Raw genomic sequence first — 8,451 nt, 5'->3', positions numbered from 1 at the left:
ATTTCCTGTTTTAGAGAGCAGACGCTACAAAACTATTTTCACCCCACAAACTGAACACACAGTTACATTACAAACACAATGAAAACTAAAATGTTTAACAAAAGAATTCTCTTTTTAGAATCACAGTCCTCTAACTGTCAGGGTTTGTATTGTGTGAAACACAGGTGTTAACACATTATTCACCTTTTATTAAATGAAAAGCTTCATTACACAATGCTGCAAATCAACTGTGAGAAAATATTACTGGACCTCTTGCACATTTAAATGGAAATGTGACATGGAAAATGACCCAACAAATAAATTAATATGCCATTAAAGGCAACAGAAATATTAAAAATAAATGTAGGCATCAATTATTTTTATAAAATGTGACATAAATTTATATTTCTGTTTTAATTTGCTTCTGTATTTATTTACCTTCATATTAATTCCCCTATTTATTTACTTTCCCATTTAATTTTCCATTTCATCAATTAATTTATAAATTTTTCAATGTATGTATTTGTTTCTATATTATTTTCCATTTGCATTTCCCTCCTATTTATTTCTATGATTTCCTTCATAATTATTAATCCTCTCCCAGATGCATGAACACTACACACTTTTATTCCTGTATATGGTTTTGCATATGTTTTCTGTTATCGTCTATAGTTACTGTTGAATTAATGAAAGGAGGGACTCACTTACTATAATGGCTGACTGAAAATAATAGATTGGTCACAACAAAATTGTATTCTCCTCTCCTTTTTATGCCTCTGTGACGGCGACATGCAGCCAGGGCCGGAGGCATTATGTTTTTTGGGTTGACCGTACATACATACGAAGATGTGAATGCAATATCTCCATAATGGCTTCAGGGAATTTTTTCAAATTTGGTACAATCGTTCACCTGGTCTCAAGCACAAACTAATTTGATTTCGGTGGTCAAAGGTCATAGGTCAAGGTTAGTGTGACTGCTCACCTGCGAGAGTTCAAGAGGTTTAACCTGAAGCTGGACTAAAAGGTACATATGCCAGTTCTCTAGGAAGAAAGTGTGTGCTTGTGCAGTATATTGTGCCACTTGTCAACACTATGGAGTCTGATTGAACCAGTAGTTAGGCAGAGACAGTATAGGCTCTGTGTAACTGTAGTCTATCGATTTTCTACTTTCTGAGTTTCTAATTTGTACGGAGTATTAGGGCCATGGATGAGAAAAAGAAAATAGAGGACGAAGATGTTTTTAATTATGCACTGTGAGAAAAAAAGTGTAATTGTTGAGAAAAAAGTCGAACTGACTCAGAAGAGAAAGTTTTTATTTTTTATTTTGCATTTTGAGAATAAAGTCGAAATGTCGAGGATAAAGTCAACTCCCCCTTTCATCTTCCGTGCCTTTGTCAGCGTACAGTCGCTCCGGGCATCCTCCCAAGTGCACAATGAATAGATGAAGTAGTCTAAGTACTTGTGCTCCTTAGTCCTGCTCTTTGTCTTTCTCTCTCTCTCTCTCTCTCCCTCCTTCGCTCTCTCTCTTTCTATCTTTCTCTCTCAACCCACCAGTCGAGGCAGATGGCCTCGAGGTTTCTGCCTCTTAAAAAGAAGTTTTTCCTTGCCACTGTCACCAAGAGCTTGCTCATGTTAGGAAACGCTGACATGACTTGACTTGACTTCTTTACGCAAAAAGTACAAACCAAACTTTGTGGAAGGATGATGCATGAGCCAGGGAAGAACCCATTAAAATTTTGGGGCAGATCCAGATCATTTACTATGAATGTGTCTGGTGTGTGTTGTTTGACATTGGGCTTGGCGGACGTCTGTGCTCTCTGTGTGCCCTCCTATCTTTCAAAACATGATCATCTATGATTCACATTAAATGATGGTTGTTCTTTAGTAAAAGCAAAAGGGGTTCTGTGCAGAAATCAACTCATCTCACATTACAGGAAAAGAGAACCAGCTGACAGCTGTGGTTTCCCTGTTCAGCAGCAAGGTTTTTTTTTTTTATCAGTTTCCTCTTCTAGTTGTGAGAAAACCATTTTGTTTAAACTGCATTATGTGTTCCTGTACTTGCTAATACTCTGTTGTGATCCATTTTACATGTTTTTATCCTTCTATTTAGTTCTAATCCATTCTCACCATGTTTCTGTTTTTCTATATTCTTATATTGTAAAGGTCCATACAAACAATATTATGAGTAAGCATATTAAAGTGACACCCCACATTCTTCCTTCAGAGTACCAAAGGCTGAAAGGTAAGATTCAAAGCTAGGTAACATTCGACTCAGTAGAGATTTAGATAATTGAGGAGACTGGTAATGTAACATGTTTTTTTGGGGGGTTTTTTCTACTAAAACTTGAGGTTTTAGTCCCTGGGTTTTTAACAGTTGTACTGATAGCTGTTCAACTGAACTGAAACCCAATACTTACATTTAAAACTGTAATCTTTGGGCTCTGTGTTGGCGTTGTTTGCTACCATATTATTTTCATCACCAGCGCGTACTGAATCTTGGGATAAGTTAGGCCACAACACCAAAATCTGCACAACAGTTTGTAATACTCACAGAGAGGATTTTACAACTCTGAAAAGACATCACAGTGCCAACTGTTTTATATTTCATCACCGCAATTGTTAAATGGTAGAAATACGATGTTCATGTCACAAAGAAATCTACCAGGAATGTGCACTTCCATGTTATGCGAGTGGCCAACGCAACACCTTACCAGGTGAAGTTGTGCTGCAACAAAAGTCGAGCCAGGTTCATCTTTTTTGCTCAGTTAGCCTGCGATGTTTTGCTGGAGCCCTCTGCATTTGCACACCCACCGCATCAACAGACTGGCTCCATTCAAATGAATGAGAGGGCTAACATTTTTGTTCTGAAGAGTGTCCGTACGTAGCCTTAGGTACAGTGGTGCTTTGAGCTAAATGATAATGTCAACCTTCTTAATTTAGCATGTTAAGATTTGATTTTAAGTGTGAATGTCAATACCAAATTTCATGCGAATCCAGCCAGTGTTTGGTGACACATTTCACTCAAACCTACAAATATCAACTTCATGGTGGTGCTATATTAAAAGTAAGAGGATCTTTGCTAAAAATTCATGGCAATCCATCTAGTAGTTGTTGAACTGTTAATATTTCAGACTTGGTGAACTGACAGACACCACCACATGCTTAGAATGCTGCTAGTTTGGCTTAAAATTGAGGGTAAATTCAAAGGTTTATGGTGTTAAAAACATGATATGTAAATGCAAGTCTACAAAATCTACAGAGCAGATTACCATAAAATAACTAATAAAGTTGATGTTGATGTTCCCTTGAGGTTGAGTCTTATTTTGAACCTCCTGCAGGTCAGTTAGTTAGCAGAGTCAAAATGATCGCAAGTAGATTTTCTCTCTTGTGATGAGACTTGAGCTTTTCAGAAAATGTATGATGCATTTGAAGAATGTTTGATATTTTGCAATAGTGCTATTTTATAGACTACAAGCCCTTGAAACAATTGATATGTGTGGTTGATTGTGAGGGAGAAGTGAGGCCCAGTCAACAATGTATCAACAAGGAAATGGGATTTGACCTGACCTCGTCTTACTGGAAGATTCAATCAGCCTACATTATTTATAGCCTGCTGGCATTCATTTTTAAGACAGTCCTTTGGAGGCTAGTAATGTTTCGTGCTCATGGACTCTGTATGTTTTTGTGAATGAACTGGATCACAGAGCTCCATAACTGGATAAAACAGCTTCAATTACTACATGAAAGTCAACTTTTAAATGCTTGAGAATATCCTTAAAGAGTCCAACATCTATATAATATTCTCTTTCAGGAAAGTGCATCTGTTAATCTTCCCTGTCTGTCATGATTGAATGTCATTGAAAGGAAGCAGCCTTTGTTTCAGGATTCAAATGAATCTTTTTTTTCTTGTCTCTGCTCGTTTTCTTTTTGATTTTAAGATTTAATCGATAATCCCCAACAGCCGCTCGTATCCCCTTAACCTTATTTAAGAGACGTGTGTACAGTAATAGAGTCCATATCAGTTCTCTTGTTACTGTTCCAAGGTCCAAAATGAAGACCAAAGGTAACAGAGTTCTTACAGTCAAAGACTCAGTGTTTTGGACCATTCTCGTAGAGACACTTATGCCAACAACATCATTTTTAATCATTAAAATCTTAGAAAATTTTACAAGCAAAACCCTTTTTAAAGATTTTGAAGAAATGACCACAGTCAGCATATTCTACAATCTTTAAGTTTTATTTCTAAAAAATATACTTATATTGGCTGTATTGGATTTCACTTTGTTTTAGTTTTATTTACTTGCTTTGATATCTTAGTGTAACCTTTTGTGCTGCTGGTTATATTATGTCTTAAGGGGTTATGGACAATGACACAGCAATACTTGATCTTGCCATTTTATGAGGGGTTGTATGCCAGACTATTTTTTTACTGGAATAAAGGACATGATAGTCCATAATAGTATATAACAGTACATGATAGTGCTATCAGATTTAACCAAAAAGGACATTTGAATATTACTTCGAACAACATAAATAACTAAAGCTAGAACCATTCAAATACCTATTTTTGCACATTATAAGTAGCTTACATAGTTTGCATACAACCTTATCTTGAGGTTCCACGATTTTGCCGTGATTTTCCCAACATTCAAACTATCTCCAAACAAGGCTTTTTGAGATTGCTCAGAGTGAAACTCACTCTCTCTGCGGCCAAGCTAGGTTGTGAATTCTATCATCAGAGGACCCACGCGAGAAGTCCCACTGCAGACAGCCATGTTTCTTTTTTTCACAATCGAATATAAATTTAAAAAATGTCTGGATTTTTTTTTCAATTCCATTATGTAAGTGAATTTATAATACTCATTGACAGCCGTAGTAGTAACCAGCCATCCAATCATGTCTGAAATGCAGTTTACAAGACTGTTAACGGGGCTCAGATCTTCAGGTGAAGCAGAGATAAAGAGTTATGTGCATAGCAAAGGAAACAGATGCCATGTTCATGGGTGAAAGAACCAGCTACCAATAGCATCATTTCCACTTGGGATGTAGTTTTCTGACTGTCCAGCTGCCACAATCCAGATGAGAGAAGAGAGGCCATGCAACATCATCACCTTCACTTACTGCCATGGGCATAAAACAATAAGCTTAATGAGAAAGAAATGAGTGGTGCAGGGAGTGTTTTGAGGATAAACTTGATCTATCCACACTTTTGATATATCTATAAGAGAACCGTGATTCAAGTAAGAATACATTTTTCCCACTTGTGTACTACTTTGAGGAGAACTGCCGCTGGGCTATGAACAACTGGAAACAATAAAGTCTGATACTTAAATATAGACCAATAACAAACATTGAGTTGTAAAGCGGCCTAAAGTTATTAAATTGTCTGTTATCTAGAGTGTATTTCTTCAGAGCACGCTGTACAAAAGCAGTTTTGAATGCAACTGGGAAACAGCCGGTCTGTCATGAGAAGTTATTTATGTGCAACAGCTCTGCTGACAGGCAGTAAAAGACAATGGCGGTCAAGGGCATGAGCAGTAGTCTTAAGATAAGATAATGGTCCTAAGACAACAGATAACTACTCTGGTGGCAAATTGGCACACACCACGGTAAAATAGAAAAGGTGCTGGGTGGTGGGAAGGTTTGAGATCTTTGTATGAACCATTGTTATTTTATTAATAATAAAATATTAATATATCTAATCTTTACATTTAAATAATTACAAAGGATCAGGATCTATGAAAATTGAAAATGTCTTGGTAAGCTGAAGCATTAAGATTTCCCTCCACTGGAACAAACAGGCCAAGGTCAACCCCTGAAGAACAACGCCATAGCATTATCCTTCCTCCACAAAACTTTACAGTTGGCACAATGCAGTCAGGCAGGTAACGTTCTCATGGCATTCGCCGAACTCAGACTCGTCCATCAGACTGCCAGATAGAGAAGCGTGATTCGCCACTCCACAGAACATGTTTCCACTGCTCCAGAGTCCAGTGGCGGCGTTCTTTACACCGCTCCATCCGACACTTGGCATTGTGCTTGGAGATGTAAGGCTTGCATGCAGCTGCTGGGCCATGGAAACCCATGCCATGAAGCTCCCGGCGCACAGTTTTTGTGCTGATGTTAATGCCAGAGGAGGTTGGGAACTCTGCAGTTATTGAGTCAGCACAACGTTGGTGACTTTTACGCACTTTGTGGCTGAGTTGTTGTGGTTCCTAAACGCTTCCAGTGGCAATAATACCACTCACAGTTGATCGTGGAATATCTAGGAGGGAAGAAATTTCACGAACTGACTTGTTGCAGCGGTGGCATCCTATTACAGTACCATGCTCAAATTCAGTTAGCTCTTCAGAACGACCCGTTGGTGCTTGATTTTATACACCTGTGGCAATGTGTTCAGGCATCTGATCAAGATGCCTCCTGGGCACCTTCCATTGGAGATATTCCAGGCACGTCCCACTGATAGGAGGCCATAGACTACACATCTCATCTGGTCTGGGAATGCTTTGCGAACCCCCAGAAGCAACTGGGAAGCATTGCTTGGTACAGGGACGTCTAGACAAGCAGTAGAAAATGGATGGATAGAAATGGACCAAGTCTTTTTAGTTATTGTATATAATTTAGCCTGTATTTGTTGTATTTGAATTAGCTTGTTTTCTGATTTATGCTTTTGTATTAAACTATCAGCTATCACCTAACAGTTCAGCAAGATTTGACTGACAGAGGTTGCTGTCGTCCCCACTCACCATGTTTGTTTCAGCTTCAGCCTAATTGTTTTCAGAGAGAATATTACAATTAGAGATGGGGGAAGATCTGGGTGTCTGTCGAGACTTGTGATCGCCAGGAATAGCTGGCAGGGGGTCATTCGTTTAATAACCATTCTCACAATGCTGACATAGCTTTCCATGTCCTCAGACTAAAGGGGTGGAACAGAAAGTGGAAGACTTTGTCATCCTCATCATATGCCAGATTTCCATCTAAGTGTAACTCAACCAAGTGTAAAAACATTATTTTGGCATTTCCACTCGAGTTTTAGTTTGCAAATTGAAAATGCTTGTGAAAAGGGAATTTGAAGAATTTGGTGGCGGGATGGAGGACGGTGCCATTCTTGTCCATTCTCCTGTTCGCCTTAACATCTTTAGGAATAGGCTGAACGGCGGAAAAGGAGAAGTGTAACCTATTATGGGTTAAAGTGGGTTGAAGTTGTCAATGGAGTTCATCTAGTGGGACAAACGGGCTGCTGAAAGTCACATGCTCACACTCCATAACCTGCTAGTTGAGAGAGGACTGCTGAAAAGTTAAAAGTTCAGTAACCTTTCCATTAACTCAGACTGCTTGTTATAAATACAATTAGGTCCCACATGCACAACAAGAGACTTCACGGATGGGTGGCAGATGACAGTTAAGTCAGACATTCAGTCATCAGAAAAGTAGCAGGCCTTTAAGTTATTACTGTGTATTACAGCAGAATCACCAACAATTAAAGTTTCAGGCTCAATAAGTTGTTGCTCCTGAGATCTGCCATGTTTGTTCTGTCTCACTGAGGAATGTTGGGCTACCACTCTTTGCTCTCTTGCTGAAGAGCGTGGATTTCTCATTTGCGTAATTGTTGATGACCGAACCTGGGTGTCTGGTAGTGGCTCAGCTCATTCTTCAGATGTTGAAAGCCCTGATTTTATTCATTTAGTTTTGGTAACAACTTCAGATGTTTCATCACAGATAGGCAGTTCAACCAAAAAGTGATGTTCAATTTGAGTGATTTTCAGAGGCTTGAAGAGGTGAAACTATCCAGTGTAACTATTCATATACTAATCATACACTGAACATGATGTAGGCTACAGGAGCATGAGAGGAAAGATGTAAGCAAAAAAAAAAAAAAATGCATGTATGTGTGCGTATGTGAACATGTATTATGACATATATTGTACATAATCACACTTAACTAAGCCCATGGCACTAGCCTGAAATGTATCCAAACCCAAACATGACCCAAACAGAGGCTTTTCCCTTTTTCTCTCTTTGTTGCTGTTGTTGTTTTCTCTTTTTTCTTTTCCCCCTTTCTTCACACACTGCCCCATTAGCCCTTAGATGTCAGTGTTACATATATGTTTTGTATGGTTATATCAACACTTATTAATATGTCTATGCCCACACTGACCATATATGTATGCACTACATGTAGCTATGCACTAAATGATGAAGCCCATAAAATTAATCACTAGATTAATCAATGACAATAATAAAAATAAATGTTAGGTGTTACCCTGCTGTAAACACACACACACACACACACACACACACACACACACACACACACACACAAGGATCACGTGCTGTAGAAAGTGATTAACTTTCATTATGCCAGCAATCCTCAACACTAACCGTCCTTTTGTTTGAGGTCATGCACTTTAAATTTACGACTGCGCAACCTACCTGGCCCTCTGACCGAACATACCTGAGTGGCTTTCTGGC

Source organism: Seriola lalandi, unplaced genomic scaffold (assembly GCF_002814215.2).
Source record: "Seriola lalandi dorsalis isolate HSWRI2012SDOR001 ecotype SW California unplaced genomic scaffold, Sedor1 jcf7180002054829, whole genome shotgun sequence".
NCBI lineage: Eukaryota > Metazoa > Chordata > Actinopteri > Carangiformes > Carangidae > Seriola > Seriola lalandi.
The sequence above is the reverse complement of the archived record's forward strand: the minus strand, read 5'-3'. Positions refer to the sequence as shown.